The following is a 21,790-nucleotide window of genomic DNA, read 5'->3' on the forward strand; positions in this document are numbered from 1 at the left end:
TGTGTTCTGTCAGACAGAGGCTGAACTTCAACTTTGGGACATATAGATTCCACTTTCATATTGATCCCCCCCACACACACACACACTTTTTTTTTTGGGCATGTGTGTGTGCGAGCATGTATTTCATTTGGGCCGGTTACACTTGGATCCCATCCCTGGATCACTCTGTATATGTGTGTGTGTGTAAGTGTGTGTGTGTGTGTGTGTGTGTGTTAAAAACTCAGAGGACAGTTTAGATACTGTTCATCACACGAGCGTTTGTAGTGCTCCAGGGAGGAATTGCCGTCGTTGACAAATCTCCTCCAGAGCTCATCTGCTGCTGCGGCGCCGAAGATTTTTCCGCGCTGCTCCTTTTTCTCACGTAACAAAAAAAAAAAGAAAAAAAGAAGAAGACTTCAAATTTCTGCTCGATACCCAGCAGTGCAGCTGAAGCTATTCCTGCAGCGTTCCCTAATCTTTCTGCTTGTGACCACTTGTCAAATATATATGGTTCCATAGTTAGACATTTAACTAGAATTTTATGGTCTGAGCGTTCCGGTATTTTAGATTTTAGGTAGAAAAGTTGACAGCAGAGGTATATTTTCTCCTCCATCTTCATGTGGCCCTTCAGATTTACTTTGGGGCCCCATCCATGCAAGTTGGGAAACCCTACAGCAGCATAAACTGTCATTATAGTGTCATTTAAGTACCAACATAAGACATGAAGATCCTCTATTCTTTCTTTTATCCGTTTTCTTTCCATCATGTTTGCTGAATAAAAACCAGGAAGTGATACGTTTTCATCTCCTTTCTCATCGTTGATATTAAATCTTTTATTCTGAGGGTACTATTAACAGGGAGGAGCCTTGAAAACTTTCCCCCTGTCTGTTCTTGCCTTTTGAAACCTTTCTCAAAGCCCTGGATAAACACGGGCATCTCTGATCTGCCTCCACCAAGGGGCGCTGTAGAGTGGGGTTAGGGCGGGTGGAGGCATCCTGGGAAAAAACTAAAACTAAAAAAAAAAAAAAGAAAAAGGCCCTGTAAGGTGACCTCTTGGTGCCGATGGGGACAGAAGCAAAGTGTGATTTCATTTTAGGGAAATCCAACGGTTGTCTCCTCATACCTGTGACATTTATGCACTGAAAGAAACCAAACTGAGGTGTGAACTTCCACACAAACAGGAGTTAATCTGAGTTTAACCAGGTTTCATGACACTGCATGTCCCTTCTCCGGCATCTCATTTCTATATATTCCGGCCATTTAACTGCTGCTGAGCCAGTTATAATGAGCGGGGGCAGCAATTCGGGGACACCCTGACAGCCTTCACGGCCCCGGCTGGACTGAGGCCCCCATTATGGGACCAAATGAACCTGTAAGAATGATTTACAGCCCACAGTGGTCGACTAACAAGATGCTGTGTCATTCCTGCAAAAAAAGAAATTTCAAGTCGGCGAAATAGACATTTGTTGTTTTTTAAAGCCTCTCACATTTCATCTATGCGGTGATGAGGCCTGGAAACCTGCAGCAGCAACAACAACAACAACAACAACAACAACAACAAAACTTCTTCTGGTGGTGAGTTCAGGGACTGCACGACCTCGGATTTCTCAACATCTTTCTCCTCTGGATTGACAGTTCCACTTTTTTTCTCCTCTCATTCTAATCAAGAGATGCTTTCAGGTGGAGGGGGGGGGAGGGGTAGATTGAGGTTGGGACGGCGCCGGGGATCGAAGGCGACGGCGTTGGAGCAGAACAAGTCGGCTGCGTTTTGAATTAACCATGCACCTTCAGCAACAATAGGCCGGAGAAGAAGCTGTGTGTGTTTTGGCAGTGTGTGTGTGTGTGTGTGTGTGTGTGTGTGTGTGTGTGTGCGTGTGTGTGCAGCATGGTGTGATTTGGAGGATATAATTGCACCTTGGTCAGATGGTGAAACCGCACATAGACAAAAAAAAGTGAGCACAAAGAAGACCCCCCCCCCACACACACACACACACACACACCGAACAGACAGAGAGATGGACACATGGATCCATATATAATATATTTGTGTGTGTGTGTGTGTGTGTGTGTGTGTGTGTACATGCAAGCTGAAATATATGATGTGTGTGTGTGTGTGTGTGTGTGATGTGTGTGTGCGCTACCTGGCCAGCAGTGGTAACAGGCTCTGAGGCCTTTAATGGGATTTAGCCCGAGGCTGTTTTATTAAGATGTCGGCTTTCCCTGCTGCCTCTGCAGCTGACACCATTCCCCACTGATACCCCCCCACCACCACCACCACCACCCTCACCCACCCACCCTCACCCACAACGCACACCAGCCTCCAAGCTGCACCCCCCCCACCTCCAACACACACACACACACACACACACACACACCCAGCCTTCACCCCACGCAAATCCCCTCAACTGTCAACCCCCTCCCTCCCCCAGATGCCCCCTCTTCCACACGGTTCTGCACCCCTATAATGACCCCGCCATCGCCAAATACCCCTACCCCACCTCCACTTTTTTTTTTCTTTATTTCTTCCGTTGCTGTGTTATTTATATTATTTTTGATGTTGGTTGGGGGGGGGGGGCGGCTAATTATTAGGAAGTTTTAAAATATTTCATGTGATAAGAAAAGAGAAAAAAAACCAAACATCTTTTAAAACTCTTCACCCTTCATTTATTTATTCGCTCACTCGCCGGCGTCTCCACACGTCGATGTGATGTAATAGAAAGTGAGTGAAAACTCTTGTCGAGATCTGTGAGGGGTCAACAGCCGAGTCAGAGCCACAGGCGAAGCAGGGAGACGGAGTCAAGTCCTCAAAAACAACCGGGGAGTCTCTACCTTTCTAGTCCAAAAGGCCCGTTCTGAACGACTTTAGCTGTGAGTGTGTGCGAGTGTGTACGCCTCTGATATGTGTGTGTGTGTGACAGGTTTCATCACAGCGAGGCTTTCAGGGCGTTGGTGTGTGTGTGTGTGTGTGTGTGTGTGTGTGTGTGTTGATACATAATTGGGGAGGTTCAAATAAAAGTTCCAGAAGTGAGACGCTGCAGGTTTGACTTCTTACTGTCAGACTTTATGTTTTATGATCTGGTATTTTTACACTTTGCCATCCTGACATTCATGGTGTTTAATTATTACATCTTTTATCATTTGACTTCATCTCTGATGCATTTTAATTTTATTTCACCAAACAAATCACCCTTTATTGTAAAAACGGGTGATGATTTTATCATTTGCATGTAAAATTGTAGATATTTCTGATAAATGTGGCGTTAAAGTTCTCATATGCTGAACATACCTGTACTACACAGCACATTAAGTGTGTCTCTAAAACTTAAATCACATTCAAATATTCAGAATACTTCTACCTTGATGAGCAGCGCTGCTGTTAGTTAATAAACATCTGTATATAGAAACGACTAAAAACCGTTTTAATTATGGGAAAATATTCTTTTTGAACTTTACATGACAAGTTAATAATTAATAATTCATCAGTTTGATCACTTACCAAGCAAAACTAGACCACATTTGTTATCAAAAATAAAACGAAATTGAATTGCAGTTTAATTTACTTTAAATCAGTGAGAATTAAAACATTTTAGTTTTCTGGTCAAACAATAACGAAGTTGAAGAGGAGTTTCCTTTGCGATTATTGGATTTATTTTGTGGTCAACATGATCAATAAAATTAACAGAAAAATTATGGATACACAAAATTATGTCACCCATAAAATAAAACACAGTTCAAACAAGAAATATAAACTCCTTTTATAATTTTATTTTACTTTATTTTTGCTTTTGGAGGTGATTTCTACTCAACAAAAGCTTTAACTCACTTGTCCCTCGTAGGCCACCATACCTAGAAATGATTCTACAAAATAAGCTTAAAAAAAAAAGTGTGATAAAGACATTTTTGTGAAGTGAAAATTAATTTTGATATTAATGTGGTGCAGATAACTAAAACAAAAGAAAAAAACCTTAAAAATAATCAGACAAACGCTTTCATGACGACACACAATCACTAGAATTTAAGTCTTTTCTCATTTTCGTCTTTTCACTTCCACCCTCCTGACTGTGTTTCCTCCACTATTCCACTTCCCCTGGAAACACTTAGCCTCAGTCCTCCCCCCTCCATGGAGCCCATAGCGGTGAGTCTCTCTTCCCTGGGCCCCGGACCTCTAGGCGCTTCCCCTGACTGCTGCCTCCGAGGTACTTACTTCCTGTGCCCCACACCCCCCAGCTCCCACCCTAAGGTCCCACCCCCCTGCGGGCGCTGGTGCAACTCTCAGCGCGTCGCCCGACACACCGAGGCGTTGTACTTCTGCTTGTACCGCTGTTAGCATCCAGCGACTGCTGCTTCGGTCAGGGCTGAAGTTCATTAGTGTGAAACATCAGCTGAAGCATTTCTTTGTTTCAGAGGGTGTTTTGTTGCAGCACAGGAGTGTGTATTTTGTTTGTGTGTGTGTGTGTGTGTGTGTGTGTGTGTGTGTGTGTGTGTGTGTGTGTGTGTGTGTGTGTGTGTGTGTGGTTTTTTTTTTGTGGTTTTCTCCCGGTCAGACTTGAGTGCTTTTGCTGTTCTTCCCTGGCAGGTTGTTCTGATTGGCCGGCCCTGGGGGAAAGCAGATATCATGTTTAGCCCCAAACCAACATGCATCCCTCATTCACCATCCGCCGCTGCCACGGTTTGAGTGGATGTGTGTGTGCATCTACTTTTTGTGTGTGTGTGTGTGTGTGTGTGTTTGTGAGAGGAAGAAAGTGAGAGAGAGAGTGTGTCAGAGGGAGGTCTGTGTGCTCAGGCGATCACACACACACACTCTGCTCTTTCTGCTAAAGTGCTTCTCGTCTCCTTGGCGAGGGCTGATGAGGTATGACATCACAGCACTTTGTTTAATCTTTAAAAGATGAGCGGGGAGCCCATCCCTTCGCCTTAATGAGGCCGAGGTGCCCATCCAATATAAGGAAAAGTGTGTGTATGTGTGTGTGTGTGTGCCCGCTCACCTTCCTGCCTCTCATGCCTTTTGCGTGTGTGTGTGCATGCATGTGGGCGTGCTTCTGGTTTCCTGCACATTCCCGCTAACACCCATTTTACCCATAACCCCTGGCATTTCCTGTCCTGAAGCCATGTGTCAGACCTCATTGGCTACCGCATCACAAACACCGCACCCACTCAGCTCCCAGGACCGCATCCGTAACATCTCACGTACCGCCGCTTTGACTGCTCATCTCTTCATTCCGTTCCTGCAGAGGCGCCAACGGAGGCGGATTTGGATTTGGATGAAGCGTCTGAAACAAACGCTGAACCAGCCTGGACCACCGCAACCAGAGGATGAATTTAGCATCTCATTACGATTGAAGAATACAGACAAATACATTATTTTGAGGACATCTGATGCTAATTTTTACACATTGGCGAATAAATCTTTGCTGTTTTTATACACATATTCACATCTTTTGATTTAAATCAAGCACAGACAAGTCATCTGTCTGGTCAAGCAATATTTTACAGGTAATCTCCTACTATTTTCTTGGGTTTTCCTGATAATATTGGATATTAAAGTTCATTTTAAAAACTCTCAAAAACAAACTAGATTATAATCCGGTGCCTGTTTGATTTTATTGATAAATTATTGTTCTTGTGCTGTTTTTTTATTTGTATTTTCTCCCTATAGACCTCATCTAGGGATGAGGCAACATTCTGCACCTTCTTTCGCCATTTGACCTCTGACCTGTCTGCTCTTGTTTCCGGGGTGGAGCCCAGTCCTCGGCCTTGTTGCCACTAGCAACAAGTCATATTGCTCCTATATCATTTAAACCTCATTGTTAGTCATTTAGTAACGCAAGTATTTCCTTCCAGCCAAAGTAAACAATCAGAATATTCTCCTCAAATCAATTCAGTACATCCAAACCAACTTTATCGTATCAGTCACACCAAGAGGCGCAGCACTCCCAGCAAAATCAATTCTGACTCTTAATTTGTGTTTGTTTCTGAAGCTTCCTGTTTCTCTGGAAGCCACACGCTGCTTCAGACAGAGCAGGAGCCAGAATGCATTTCTATTTAGCGGCGGGTTTAATGAAATAAACAAAACACAGGGGGGGGTTCAGGCGAGATGCACGCAGACAGGAGTTCTCCTGCAATTTAAGTCCAGCCGTCTCCCACGGCTTCATTTTGATGCAGGATATTCATGTAATGTACAAGGAAGACATTAAAGAGGAGTGGAGCCTTTGTCTGGTGACAGATTACAGGAAATATACAACACTTTCTGTGTGAACTTTGACTTAACTTTACCTCCAGGGGCCTCACGTTAATCTGTGGGATTCAAACCTGCATCCTTGCTGCTATGGTAACAAGCAAACACCTTGTGACCCCTTTAACCACTTTAATTCTTTCTTAGAACTCATCCTAATAGAATAAATGAGCGGAAACAACCGAATCAAATAAAAAAAATAAAATAAAATAAACATGCAGGCACAACTTGGGTTAATAAAACATATGTAACCCTATTTAAATTTAAAAAAAACAAAAAAAAAACGCTGTTGGTAAAAATGTGCGGCCCAAACGCATCTCGCTGCTAATCCTCATGGGAAGCCGGTTCACGCTGGCTTCCCCTGTGTGTGTGCCATGTTGCCAGACGTAACCAAGGCGGCGGTGTGTGTGATTAACTAGCGTTAGCCGTCATTAGCTTCTGCTCACCAATGCATCAGCAGAGTGCAATTAACCCGCTAATCCGGTTAATCCACTAATGGAGCTAATCTGATAGACTGGAGAGAGGCTTTTCAATAGGATCCTTTCTCTGGGAGCACACACACACACACACACACACACACACACACACACACACACACACACAGCAGCACAGCTTTTCTCTTCTCTTTGCAGCTTTCAAACACATTTACACACACTGCTTCAAACACACACTCGCAGTCAGTCTGGGTTAAATCCAGTGTGTCCACCGCCGGTGAATTAGAGGCGCAGATATCTCGCCCACAGCCATTAGTCAGCCCGGGGCCTCTGTCACACGACTGACCACAGAGAACCAGTGAGAGACGAGGGAGGGGGGCGAGGCTGGCTGGGGGAGAGCAGGACAGGGTCTCCCTCACAGTGAGATCAGACTAAATCTGGGTTTTAGCAAATTATACCTCCTTAAATCTGACATGCTTGACACCCACACAACAGATAAGGTTTGTTAATTTGACTAACTGCACACAAACACAATGTAATCCCGTCTCCATGGCGATCAGCCACCACGGATTTGACCCGAGTGACCCACAGATGAAGTTTAATTTGCTTTTATTTAAATTAATAAAGTATTTCATGGTGGTTCACCTCAAACATGGATGTTTTCTAAAGATTAGATTATATTTGCAGATTAGATTAGATTAGATTAGTTCAGATTAGATTAGATATTCACTTTCACACTGTAGTTTTTGCTTCTCCTTATATGCAGAGACAATTATTTATAAAACAAATACTTCTGTTTCACATATTGTATTTATTTTTATGGCTTTTCTCTTTTTTTTTGTCAGGAAAATGTTTTTCTTTCGTTTTATGTATTTTTTTTATTTTTAAACTTATCTTTTATCTCCACACCAGAGTTTGTGATGAGGGGTCACAAGTAGAAACCACTTTAAAGATTTTGTGTTGTTTTGAATTCATTCTCTGTGGATTTTCAGAAGATCAGGTGAACTCTTTTCTCTCAGGAGAGGAGGATGGAGGGGAAACACTCGCCTCCTGAAACCTGGAAGGTTTAATGGTGGAAAGTGTGAGGAATGAAAGATTTCTTTGTCCATATTTTCATCCAATCATCCATATTTTTATTTTACATCTTTCCTCTCTTCTCTTCTCTTCTTGTGAAACTTTATCACTGTTGAAGACGAGGAGAGGATGACTTTGTTTGGTCGCTCGTCTGTCTCTGACTTCAAACATTGACCTTGGCTGCTAATGATGCTAATGATGCTAACTAGGCTAATGACAGCTTTTTCTCGTGTGTGTGTGTGTGTGTGTGTGTGTGTGTGTGTGTGTGTGTGTGTACGCGCGTTGGCGTGGGGAGCTTGTGAAAGTATCATAATCAGAGCTGCTAAAGCTAATGAGCCAGTCCTTTGAAGAGAACCGCCTGGCGAGGGCCCCACTCCTGCCAACTCATTAGCTGACCTGAGGACTGCCTGATTAGAATGCTTTTGATGAAAATTTCAAGGATTTTCCCCCCCAAAAAAAAAGAAAAAAAGGGGGGAAAAAAAGAACTTTAAAAATTTTTGTGATGTGAGATAAATATTGCACTAGTCTTTTTTTTCCTTTTTTGGGGGGGGGGAAGGGTGTGGGGGTTGTATCTAGTTGATGGGGGGGGGAAAGTGGGAGGTCATTTACTAAGAAGACTTCAAAGCGGCCTCTGAAGAGCGCTGGATGAGATTGATTTGCTGTTTTTATTGGCGATGAAATGTACAAATATATTTAATGGGAGGAGAGAGCGGGAGAATGTTTCCTTTCACTCTTCAAACGCCCACGCATCATCCCTGCCTCTATTCCTCTCTCTGAAACACACACACACACACACACACACACCTGCACACCTCCCTCGCTTGTATGTGGAAGTCAACAACTCCTCTGCTGTGCAGTTCGACGGGCGCAGACATGAGAGGCATCGTGGGTAAATTAGTCTTCAGGAGGAAGTGAACGGGACAGGTTTGCTCGACGCTGCCGGAGCGCACTTCTTTAAAGCCCAGAGATAAACTACACACACACACACACACACACACACACACACACACACATACACAAACACACACACACACATGGTGCGTGGCGGCGCAGTCACATCACCTCTCATTTCACAGCGTGAGAAGAGAGTGTGGATCAAAGTGAGGAGACGCCGGGCCTCCCGACAAGAGGAGGGAAATTATCCGGCGTTCAGCAGCGACAGTGAAGCGCCGCAGCCTTTGGTTTGTTGACCAAAGGAATCTGTTACCAGCGTGTCTTATTGTTCACTTTGCATTAAATGCTGCGAGCAAAACTGCAGCTTTTATCACCTGAAGCACCTGTTAACTCACGAGCTAGCGAGCTGTCATATCCACACAATCCTGTTCAGATTAATTTATATTGTGCAAGAAAAAAAAAGGTATTATTGTCTGGATAAATGTCAGATGTGGAGTCACTGCTGCAGCTCGCTTCTTGTCAAGAGTTGGGCTTCTATTTAGAATTACCTGTAAATAAAAGATGAATAAAACTACTTTGAGATATCAGGTTTATCATTATGTACACATATATGCATGTCGACAGGAAGGATGAAGGAAAAGAAGTCTTTAAAATAAATTGAGGATCTCAGGATGTCTAGATTCTGCAGACTGGCATTTCTGCTTCTTCAGGTTTGAAAACACATTAGAATAAATAATTTATAATAAAAAAAAATAAAAATCTGGCTGTTAAATCAGCTCAGAAATCATTTCCCTTAGAAACTTTGGGTGCAAATTGCGGATGTTTGATTCCAGGTAGAACCCTCAAAGTCCTCGACTTTTGTAGGAAGCAGAAGCGAAGCATATCGGAGTGTGTTTCCATCAGCGTGCGTCTGTGTGTTTGTGTGTGTGTGTGTGTGTGTGTGTCACGGTGCATGTGTCTGCCTGTTTTTGGGATATGTATGTGCATGTGTTTCTTTCTTTGTGTATGCTTGAGCTGCAGCGGTTCAGGCAGGCAGCGAGTTGGATCTCTCAGAGTGAATTTGGGCAAACTGGAGTCTGAGAGGCAGTTCAAAGACCACAGGCCCACAGGCAACAAGCAGCGCGCAGACCGCTGCATGTGTGTGTGTGTGTGTGTGTGTGTGTGTTTGAGATTGAGAGAGTGTGTTCAGTCTGCATGTGCTTGTTTTCGCCTTGACATGTGCGTTGATTTGCTCGCGTGTGGTTTTTTTGGCCTGGGATGGTACGCATGCTGCTGTGCTTTTATTTTGAAATTGTGTAACTTATATTCTCGCACACACACAACTTAGCAGCATTAGCATGGGCACGCCATTGGTTGCAGATGTTCTCAACAGCTGTCCAGTGCGGTGACCCCCACCCCCCACCCCCACCCCACCCCCTCTGTGAACGATGGAGCTAAAAAATACAGAAAAACACAATTCAAAGATATTTCCTGCTAATAGCTGGGTTGTAATTAATGAGGTAACCTTTGGAGGGGGGGAGAGGAAGGTAGAGAGGGAAATGATTTCAGATGTGTTTGCATAAATGAATATTCAACAGATAATTATCCTCTCAGAGGGGGGATGAAAATGGCCGATGTGGAGCCAAGTTAGCACACACTCCCACTTTATTCCACTTCTACATCCGATATCTGAGCTGCTGACTGTCATTAGGTCGTTCTTCTTTATCTCTGACGAGGTTTGGAGCAATGCAATAAATTAATTCAAGTCTGATGGTGACGCTTGGGTTAGCTTTGATTAGGCTTTTCTTTTACAAAAGATCCTGCTGGTATCATGAATATACAGTACGGTTCTAGTTTCCTCCGCTGAGCCATCACTTTCTTATACAAACACTAAAAGTAAGTCATCTTTCTTGAGTTTCAGGAGCAGGATCGCACCTCTACTCACCCTGTTCTCTCCTCTCATCCCTCCTTCCTGGGGGGGGTGGGGGATCAGTCCTGGATGGATTCTACAGGTTGATTCCCATCTAAAGGGGAAATCTTGCATTTATCACACCTTGAACACATCGTTTCTTTATTGGTGAAATCAATGTTGCATGCAGTCGATAATGTGGTTTTTATTGTAAGTTAACGTTGTGTTAATGACCATCTGCTAAGCTTTTTAATTTATAGGTAAGGTGACGTCTTTCCTCAAACTTTATCTCTTAATTTTGTCCCTTATAAAAACTGTCAATGTTCTTAAAGCATTGAAATGTCACAAAAAAATAATTGGCCCCATTTTGTTCAACCCTTATGACGACGTTAGCATTAGCATTCCTATGAAGACCAGCTAAAAGAATGTTTTTCCTGATCCACCCATCAAGAAAACCTCCAGGTTAACGCGCCTGAGCTTCGTCATGTTACTGTCGTCCAGCGTTTGGCAGACATGATTTTTTTATTCTTAAGCTGCTATTGATACCAATACTTTTGGCCTGGGGGCTAACAACTCAAACCATTTTTAGCCTGAACACTTTTTCGCTGTGATCAAACCGAAGCCGGTTCTCTTAGCAGAGTGGAAATCTGTTGAAATCACTGCTAGAATAAAATGACTGAACCCGGGCGGGTGAGGCGCACACAACCTGATGTTTCAACAGTCTAAAGGAACGCCTCTTCTTTAGATTTAGTTTGTGTTTTATGGATTGGAATCTGTGTGTGTGTGTGTGTGTGTGTGTGTGTGTGTGTGCGTTTGTCAGGACCTGCGTTGCCGGTCTGGGCTGTGGTTTCATGAGACTCGATTACACATTCCGCTCACAGCCCGCCTGACCTCTCTCCTTGTGTGTGAGACGACAGACTGTGCATATCGTATCCGCTGCCCGCATTGATTCTTTAGGTTGGCTGAGGAGAACAGTGGCTAATTGAATAGATGAATAATATATTTCTGAATACTAAATTAATGTTTTGTTCTGCTGCCTCTCAGCAAGAGAACAAAATTACCTCTCAGGTGGGAAAAACACCGTGTGTGTGTGTGTGTGTGTGTGTGTGTGTGTGTGTGTGTGTGTGTGTGTGTGTGTGTGTGTGTGTGTGTGTGTGTGTGTGTGTGTGTGGTTCATTACCTTCAATGGATTACCATACAGAATGGATATGAATGGATGTGATCAATGCTATTGCTGAGGAGTAGACTATTGGACACAGACAGTATTGATCTCTTTATGCACACATGCACACACACACACACACACACACACACAAACACACACACACACAGTGAACAGACCGCACTGACCTGCAGCTAATCGGACGGTTTTGCATGCATTACAAAGTTGGCATATTCAGATGAAAGCCCGCGTGCCTTTGGGCAATGCTAACCGATCTGAAACGCTGCATATGGTCCTCAGGACGCCTTCATCTACGTTTCTTCTTCTTCTTCTTCTTCTGTGGTGCTGCCACCACATCACAGACTCCGCCCATCTGCTACCAGCAGCCCATCAATAAGGAATAGACCTGCATACTTGCCTTTATCGCGGCCTTTCCAGGCATGCATATTTCACACACACACACACGCACACACACACACACACACACACACACACACACACACACACAGTCATTGTTATGGACATGACCGACCCAGGTGGGGCTGATTAAGTTTTCATGGATGTCCTCAGGGCGAAACACTTAAGGGTTAACCAGCTTCCTTCAGCAGAATTAAAAGAGTTAAAAGTCTTTTCCAGCCGTCCCTCATTTCTCACCTTGGTCAGTCTCTGCCTCTCTCTCTCTGCTCATTGGTCAGCTGGTAAATAAGTGAGGGGGAAGATGTCCCCGCAAAAATCAAGAATGAGAACGAATACTGACAGGATGTAAAATTCATTTGCTGAACACTTTGAATGCATACGGGTCAGGAAATAGGAGGTTAAAGGTGATCTAATGCTCCAGGCTCCTTTAGAAATTATGATTCTGACTATTTCTAGGCTTTTTTCTTCAGAATAAAGAGCTCGTCTATTTATACTGGAGAGATAGGGATGTGTTCAGGATGTGTGACTCTGCATCAGAGACTGATGACAAATTTCTCCTGTTCTTCTGTTAATTTGTCTATTTGTCAGCAGGATAATGCAGAAATGACTGATCTGATTTTTAAAAAAATGTTTTATCATGACACTAATATTGTCATTAAATTATCATCCCTTTTTAGCGACATCGCATACATTATTCTTCCTGCTGAAAATAAAATACGAAAGTTCTCAAAATTCCAGTAATTGCTGGAGCGAGAAAAAAAGTATTTTAAAAAACTAATATTCCTTTTGAAATGAACAAGAGAGACGTTTCGCTCCTGTGTGTGTGTGTGTGTGGGGGGGGGGGACGATGGTGTCGGAGGTGACACAGCTGGGTTTCTGGGGCTGATTCAGCTTTAACACATCTGTCAGTTGTGGGAAACCTCCTTGCATTGCTCAGACGTTGTGAATCCAGCCAGACATCCCAGACAGACGGGAGCAGACACACAACCACAACCTCACATCAGTCAACTGACACTTTTACTGACGATGAAAACAAGCCGCCAACTGTCAGCCTGATGTTATTTTTAATTCAAGCTGTCCTGACTGAGTGAAGGCTTTCTTCAAATAAAACCCACCGAGTCTGAGTTTGTGATTTTGATCATCATCCAGGACCTCACGGCTGCTTTCTGTTGGGTTTGTGTGCTGCTGATTTATACTGGCTGGACTGGACATCATGTCTCCCCCAACAGAGAACAATTTAAAATAAATTACATGAAACCTGGAACTGATTACTTTTTTTTCTGCCGTGCACAATATTTAAATAACTGATCATTTGCTTGACAATTTTAAATCAATAAATAACTTAAAGATGTCATTCTCACATCTTTAAGTGAGCCATAAATATTTTCAATGCTTTTTGCAGGGAAAATGTATATTTTGCAAGATTAAAACCTGGAAATGGCACCAAAGAATGTTCAAATATTTAAAATCATAATTCAAATTGATTTGATAATTTACTAAACTGAACTCACAAAGTTTTAAATTCAACCACCTCTCACCATTCCAACCTTTTTTGGAATTCTTTTTGAACTTTTTGAGATGAACAAAAACACAGCAACTGTTCTTCCACATTTGATTGGTTAATCGGTCACAACCGAATTTCGTACAATTATAAGAGGGGTAGAACTACCTATACCTATACTGCTGACAACCCACCTTCGGTGATTAAATAGAAAAGCTGCAAAAATCACCTTAACAACCCATTTATGTTCAAAGTTAGTGATGGATGCTTGTGTGTGACCTCCGTTCTTCTCACACATGTTTTTGGAGACCATATGGATGCGGATGCGATGGACGCAACGGAGCAATATCATCTGAAATGTTTGAGCACGTTTATTTTCAATTCAAGCGAGGGATTACAAATATGTACGGCCAAAAGGAAATAGAAAAAGTAAAGTGAGTAAGTGGGAAAAAGCTCTCCATCATCAGAAACTTCCTTCCTGAGGTTATGTCTGAATCAGCGTGAAGGAGTCCCAGAATTCTGGAAGCACTGACAGATAGAAGGTTTATGACGGAACCTATCCATTTATAGAGATGGAGGGAGCATAACTGGGTCTTCCTGTCACCTTTCCAAAGTTATTAATGCTTTGGTTGCCCCCGGAAACAAACAAACTGACCAATCAGGGACCGGTAAGTGATTGAAGGTAACACAAATACAGAGAGAAAGAGAGGGAGACACAATGTGGCCTGGCAGGTATAAGCAGCTGACACAGAGCAGGACTGACACACACACACACACACACACACACACACACACATGCACACTCACACACACACACGCTTACAAACTTGCATCCAAACACACAGAAATGGAAAAGCACAAGAAGACACAGATGTGAACCTGTGCAATACTGATACACACACACACACACACACACACACACACACACACACACACACACACACACACAGAGTGACACAGACGTGGAGTGACAGCCACTCTCCTCTGGCAGGGAGTGGCAGGGCTGAAGCCCCCCAGGCAACAGTGCTCCTCCTGGAGTAAAAAAAAGAGGCGGACGATGCCCCCCCACCCCCACCCCACCCGTCAAACCTCTCTCTGTGTCGCCTTTTTCGCCTTTGACACCCCCCCCATCCACCCCGCCCTTTCCTCGCCAACCCCTGGCTGTCAACACTAAACGTGTGCGTCGGTGCTTTTGGTTGGAACGATGCTAAACGGCCAACGCCGTCTGCCTCTGAGGCTGCATGTGTCTGGTGTCAACTGTACTTCTGTAACCCGTGTGTGTGTGTGTGTGTGTGTGTGTGTGTGTGTGTGTGTGTTTTGGAGGGGTAGTGGTGGAGGGCCTGAGGCGAACGTCCCCAACGCTCGCTGGAGGGAAGTCAATAATCATTAGCTGTCCAGGTGAGAGGTGCTCGGAGCGCGAACCAGAGGCCTCTTTCTACCCTTCATGTCCGATCGCCTGCCGCTCCATCATGCAGACCTGTGTGTGTGTGTGTGTGTGTGTGTGTGAGTGTGTGTGTGTGTGTACAGCATCCAGCTGCAACTTCATCAGGAAGAAACGATCCACCAAAACCATTCAGAACACTTTTATTTTCTATATATTACAAAAATTTTGGTCTTGTTTTAAGTGTCGTCCGTCACTCCTGATAGTTATGAGAGAGCATTTTTCTCTTTCTGTCTGTCTTTCTGTCTGAATATGAAACAAGACTAATAATGAAATGAAATATCAACTATCAAGTCATAGGATGTTATTATTTTTGCACGATAACATGTTTATCCACACCTCATTTTATTAAATCATCAATAGAAACCAATAGAAAGGATGAAATCAATCGCTGGGGCGGAGATCCTCAGGGACACCTAGTGAATCTAGTGACTGGATGGGTACCAGGACAAGAACTGGATGATCAGCAGAAGGATCCAGCCTCTGCTGACATGACAGCAGAGGCAATGCCCGTTTATAGTGGTCTTACGGCGTTAGTTAGTCCTAAAGCCTCGTTTAAGCTATGGGATTTTCTGATATCTCATTTTAAGTTTTCTCTGCCGTGGAGGAAATAAAGCCCCGACAACCAGATAATCCAGCTAAGAGAGTGTGAGCATAAACAGAATGATAAACACACAGAACCGGGGGTTAGCTACTCCGTTGTGGTTTATATGCCTCAAATGCATTTTTTTGGATGCATGTACAGGTAGTCCTCAACTAACAAACATTCAGAGATGCGAACAAACGCGTTCCACCAAATCTGACTATTGTCCTGCAGTTCCGCTTTCAGCCACAACCTCCGCGGGGGGCAGCACCTCTGCGTTCATGCAGCTCCAACACTCGTCTCCCCCTCTTGTTGTTGTTTGTTGTCTCTGAGAGCATCTCAGAGCGACAGGCTTCGTGTTTTCTTCTTCACTTCCCCGAGGATTAAATTATGAGGAGCAAAATCTTACCGTAAATTAATCTGAATTGATTTTTGAATGTAGATATTGGTACTAATTAATATGATTATGTGGTTTTTATTCTTATTTATTGCACAGTAACACAATATTTAACGCTTTGCAATTTCCACTTAAGTTTATGTGGTTTTATTTTGTCAGGTCATCCCTCTGTCGGAGGTAATTAATGTAGGAACCAATGTTTTTGGGTTATGTTTCCGCCCGGAAGCATTAGCTGTGACGCTAACACTGAAGTTTTGCTAATTGAAGTTAATTATTAGTGGAGTTTACTGAGGAAGTTAATGAAATAAAACAGAGTGATCACACATGAAGGGGCGTGTCTGACTTTTGATGACCAGGAAGTGCGTCAGCACGTCATTCACATTGAAGTGAGTACAATTAATTCAGCATCGTTACAGATGTCAGCATCAGCAACAATAATATCATGAAGTCATGGAACATTTTTTAAGCACCTGTCAGATCTGTGTTTAAGTGTTAGACTGAGAAAATCACTCAGATATATTCTTTTAAAGCCAATTCCATGATCACAGTACTGTTTAAAGGGTTCCATGAAGGACATGTGGACTGTGTTTATCCCCATATTTACCTGTCTCCTAAGTGATGAATGTGATGCAGAAATGAGTGTAAAATTATTTAACTGTTTTGTCGATGTGTGTGTCCGTGTTTTTCTGGATCAAAGGCTGCAGGTTAGCGGCGAGTGCATGCCTCTATTACTCAATATGCGTCCTCATGGCAGCCTCAAGGATCCCTGGCTATGCACCCCGAGGCTACTGTTACACCTCAAGCAACTATCCAGCAGAAACCCAGTGATTTTCAATGAACTGAGGTAAGTCTGCTGATTGCTGATTGTTCCCTTAGTTGTCTCTTTATGTCTGAATTTTGGGACTTCTTTCTACCTCCAATCCTGCTTGGATTTGCAGTGGATTGTCTATCTCTATTTGTTTATTTTCTTCAAAAAAAAAAAAAACAAAAAAAAAAAACCCACACAGACAGCTTCCATTTTTATACATCTGTTTTCTTCAATCATCTGCAGACGTTTAGAGATGCAGAACGCATACTTAAATTTGTCGATATGACACTTGCTCTCTATGAAAAGTGTTTATTTCCTTTGATAAATGAGTGTCAGATAATTGCAGAAATTTTGGGTCAGGTTTTTTTCAACAATTTTCTGGGTTTCTTTTGTTGACTCTTGGGCCCTGAACAAAAACCACATCAACGACATTACTTTTAATTCTGTTAGTATTAAAGGTAATGTCGGTTTTTGGATCATGCCCTCCAGATTGCGATTTCTGATCTGGTCTGATGAGCTTCTTGTTGAGGTTTGGTTCGCTTTAGCTCCAAATCCATCTGCTGGATTTTAGGAAAACAGGAAAATGCTAACATGGCGCGCTAACATTTCCAGGTAACTTCCTGTCCTTTTCATACTGACAAAGTGACTTTCTGATACACACAACTTGGTTTTTAATTTGCAAATCAAAATCGGTCTTTTCTGCACACATCCCGGTTCAGACCTGGCCTCTTGCTCTGGAATATGACTCAGTCGAACGAATTGACAACAAACTCCGCCATGATTATACATTTACTCAGCGGGTGATTGGTTCAATTTGACCACAGGAAAGGAACATTGATTTTCTTCCTGTTGATGACTTTACGATATACAGTTTAAAACCTTAAGGGAACATATTGAATCATTCCCGCATCCTTTTTTATTCCCAAATCGAGCCCGTCCTGTTGTTTATTTCTTGGTATTCAAGGTTTAATTGACTCCTCGCCACAGTCGCCACATCTAATCAGGCTGTAACCGCCGTGACTCCGAGTTCATCTTCTGTGGGCAGAATTAATAAGCTGACAGTGTCTGAGTGTGTGTGGGAGTTTTAGTATGACTTGCATGGGGGTGGGCTTCTGTGTGTGTGTGTGTGGGTAAGTGTCCATGAGAGTATGAGGTTGATTAGTTCAGGTTTTAATGTGGTGTGGTCTGCATCGCCTCAGGTCATGCAACAGGCCTATTGTGGGAGGCAAGAGAGAGACAGAGGTTGAGGATAAAGTGAAAGTGTGAAGAAGAGAGAGAGAGAGAGAGAGAGTGTGTGTGTGTGTGTGTGTGTGTGTGTGTGTGTGTGTGTGTGTGTGTGTGTGTGTGTGTGTGTGTGTACTGTATATGTGTGTGTATGTTAATATGTCTAATTAAAGGCGTAGGGGATCATGCTCCGGCACTCAGCTCTAGCAACCGCCTGACGCAGATATGACCTCAGGCGATGGTCTATCTCACACACACACACACACACACACACACACACACACACACACACACACACACACACACACATAGAAAGAGAGAAAGCTCCACTTGCAAACAGTAATTTACACCCAAAAGAAACTAATTGCAACATTTTCTTTTACTCCCATTTTTTTCCTCAAGTTTTTCAGTGAAACAAAAAAAAAAGACTCATCTGTGAGCACAAATTCTTTACAAGCCATGCTAAGGTGGGCTCAAAACACATCAGGACGATTTCACCTCAATTCACCTCACTGGACAAAAATCCAATAATTAAACTAGTCTGGAATTGATGGAGTCTGTCTAGACATGTGAGGCCAACATGATCATTTTCATTATGTATATGATGTTTAGGAGTTGAAATCTGGATGATTACATTACTACTATCTAAGAGGGATTTTACTTACAAAATAATGTCATGGATGGAAATAATCTTGTAAATCTACATGTAAATGAAACAAGAACAAGTTTAACTAGAGAGTCTAACACTCCTCCAGACACCTGAGCTCAGATGGAGATATTAAAAACACACACTAGGAGAAGGAGTGTGGAGCTAAATATGCTGTGACAGTCTTCATATGTGTGTGTGTGTGTTTCCGGACGATGGTGTTGGTGGTGGAAGGGCGAGCTTGGCGAGAGAGAGAAAGCAGGGTGGGGTGAGCTGGAGGGGAGGAGTGGGTGAGTAATATGGGTGTCAGGATGCCTGCAGCCTGTCGCCCAAGGCTGTGACTTTACCACACCTCTGCTCTGCTTCAGAAGAACCCAATGTAACGGACGACTGCTGTGATGACTCAGTGTGTGTGTGTGTGTGTGTGGGTGTGTGTAGCACGGATTGATAGATTGATTGACAGATAGGTAAACAGGTCGTGTTTACAAGCCATGAGTGGATTGTGTATTGAGTTTTCAGTCGAAGTGCGATGAGCAGTTTTTAGTGTCAATTGACGGAGTGAGTGTTATTGAATGTTCAAAATCAGTTGGCAGCCGAGCTAACGGAAAACCTTTAGCTAACCAGAGCTGAGGATTAATGAGTGAAGGATCCATAAATGAAGTTCAGTCAGGAGGCCTGCAGTTTCACCCCTCACACCTCTCATGTCCCCAGTCTTCATTTTTCATGGTTCCCTTTGTAGTCAGTCCATTCATTCTGCTGCCCCACACTTCCCATGAACATACAGTATTTGCAAGTTCACCACTTTCTTCAGCCTCGTCTATCTTGGCAGACTCATCGGCCGTCGCCACCACAAGTGTTTAAAGCATATATGCTACATATATATGAGCCGGTGCCTCCAACACTTGAGGAGGAGAAGCGTCTGTGTTGCTTAGCAGCAGGTTGTCCTGTAGTTTGTGATCATACAGTGCTGTTAGCTTTGTAATGCTAGCTGTAGGGTTGCTATGGTCTCCTCCCCATATGTCCATCCAGTGTGGACCAGGTCTTGGTGAGAGAATACACACACTGATTTTTATTATCTGTCAATTCATTTGACATTTCTTTGCAGAAAAGTTTATTTTTATTTGTATTTAATCCTAGACAGAAGTTTTCTGTCTTTTGTTTTTTGCCAGCAGAGTGTACAGACAGCCATAGTCAGCAGAACCAGATCTTCCTGTATGTAAATCACCTTATATTAATTTTGCTATTTACTCCTTTAAATAATGCAGCTGCTTTATCTGACACATTTGACATATCTTGAGTATCACTTAATGTCCTTTGTCATATTTTATTGTGTCTTTATATTTCTCTTCCAGCTAGTTAATGCTGTATACAATTTGCACTTTGTATCTGTAGCACTATTCATTGTTAAAAAAAAGATTTGAAATGATAATAAAGTCCAGAAATGACTTGAGTGTCAGAGCTAATAGCACTTCTGAGGCTCTCCCATGTCGCGACGTGCTTTTGCTAACAGCCACGATGAGTTTTCTTCACACACTTCCGTCATGTTTGTATGTTTGTCTGCGCTTGTATGTGCAGTTTGTGCATGTGTGTGTAAGTGTGTGTGTGAACATTCAGGTACGACTTTCTGTGTGTTTGGTGCCTTATGCTCATGAAAGGGTGGTAATTTCACGCGTGGTCAGACAGTTGCATTTCAGCTTTAGCCTGGAGTGTAGCAGGAACTCCTTAACTGTTCAATGACTTTAGCTTGAGGCAAGGTCCGCCTACACACATATACACACTCAAGCACACGCACCTATGAAATTACACCCATCTACTTGTTCTGCTTCCGCACCCACACCCACCCAGACACACACACACACACACACACACACACACACACACACACACACACACACACACACACACAGAGGCGTTTGTTGCTGTAAGGTGTATGTAGTTGCTTTATGCCGGAAGGGAAGATCACTTCTTTGTCTGTTTGATAAAGCTACAACGTCCATCTCCTTCAAAGAGCGCCGCGCTGATCTGATGTGAGGCGAGTGTGTTGATGGATTTGACGATTACGCCGCCCAGGGCGCTGAGCAATAAACAGTGATGGGACTAAACTGTGAGACAACTAAAAGGGAAGGAGCATTAACAACTTGATTAAAGAAATTTTAAAAAGTGGGGAATGTCCTGTCATGGAGGCGTGCAGCAACTGATGGGAATTCCCAACCAGTGTCTGAAATTAAGCTGTCATCCGTTCCACAACATATGATCACTGTAGTCAGTAACTGCAAGACAAATTATTTTCCACTTAATGTGATATTAATGTAATATTAATATAATAATTTACAATATAATGATTATACTGAATAATTAAAATGGTCCCATCATGACTCAAAAGCTGCTCCAGTAACTAGGAACTTTTTCTACCAGGAATCATTTGTGAGAAAATGTGTAACTTTTAAAAGTCTACTTTGATTATTTGATTGCATTTGACTGATAAAAATATTTCAAGAAGTTCAACACCAGTATCAGTTCATACAACTAATTTTAGGTGACATGGTTGGTTGGGTGGTGGTGGTGATGAACAACACCTGATGAAATTTAAACTTCTGGAAGGCTAAATCCAAAACATACAGACCTCTGTTTAAAGTTTTGTTTTTGAAGCCTGATCTGAATGAGAATCACCAAGATATTTAAACTCCTACGCTTGAGGCAGAAACTCACCCCCAACTCAAAGGGATCCTCCGTTTTCAGGTAGAGAACCGTGACCTCAGACTTGGAGGTTCTGATTCCCATCCCAGGTGCTTCAGACTCCAATGTGAACCTCGGTACGGTGTCATCTGCAAAACACACACATGCAACCATAAGGTTCACAAACCGGATACCCTCCTCTCCCCAACGGCACCTTGAGATCCCGACCATGAATATAAACAAAAACATAGTCATGAAAAGGATCAGGGGGCAAGGAGACCCGTGACTATTGAATTAAAAGCCAAACATTTAGAGTGTAATTCCACTTATAAATGCAAGGCAGGCTCATTATAAAGCGTTATTCAAAATAAAATACGCCACACCTCTGCTGCATCAGCTAATAACCCCACCTGCTGTCCCAGCTGCCACCGCCC

This window comes from Antennarius striatus, chromosome 19, assembly GCF_040054535.1.
Source record: "Antennarius striatus isolate MH-2024 chromosome 19, ASM4005453v1, whole genome shotgun sequence".
In the NCBI taxonomy this organism is placed as follows: domain Eukaryota; kingdom Metazoa; phylum Chordata; class Actinopteri; order Lophiiformes; family Antennariidae; genus Antennarius; species Antennarius striatus.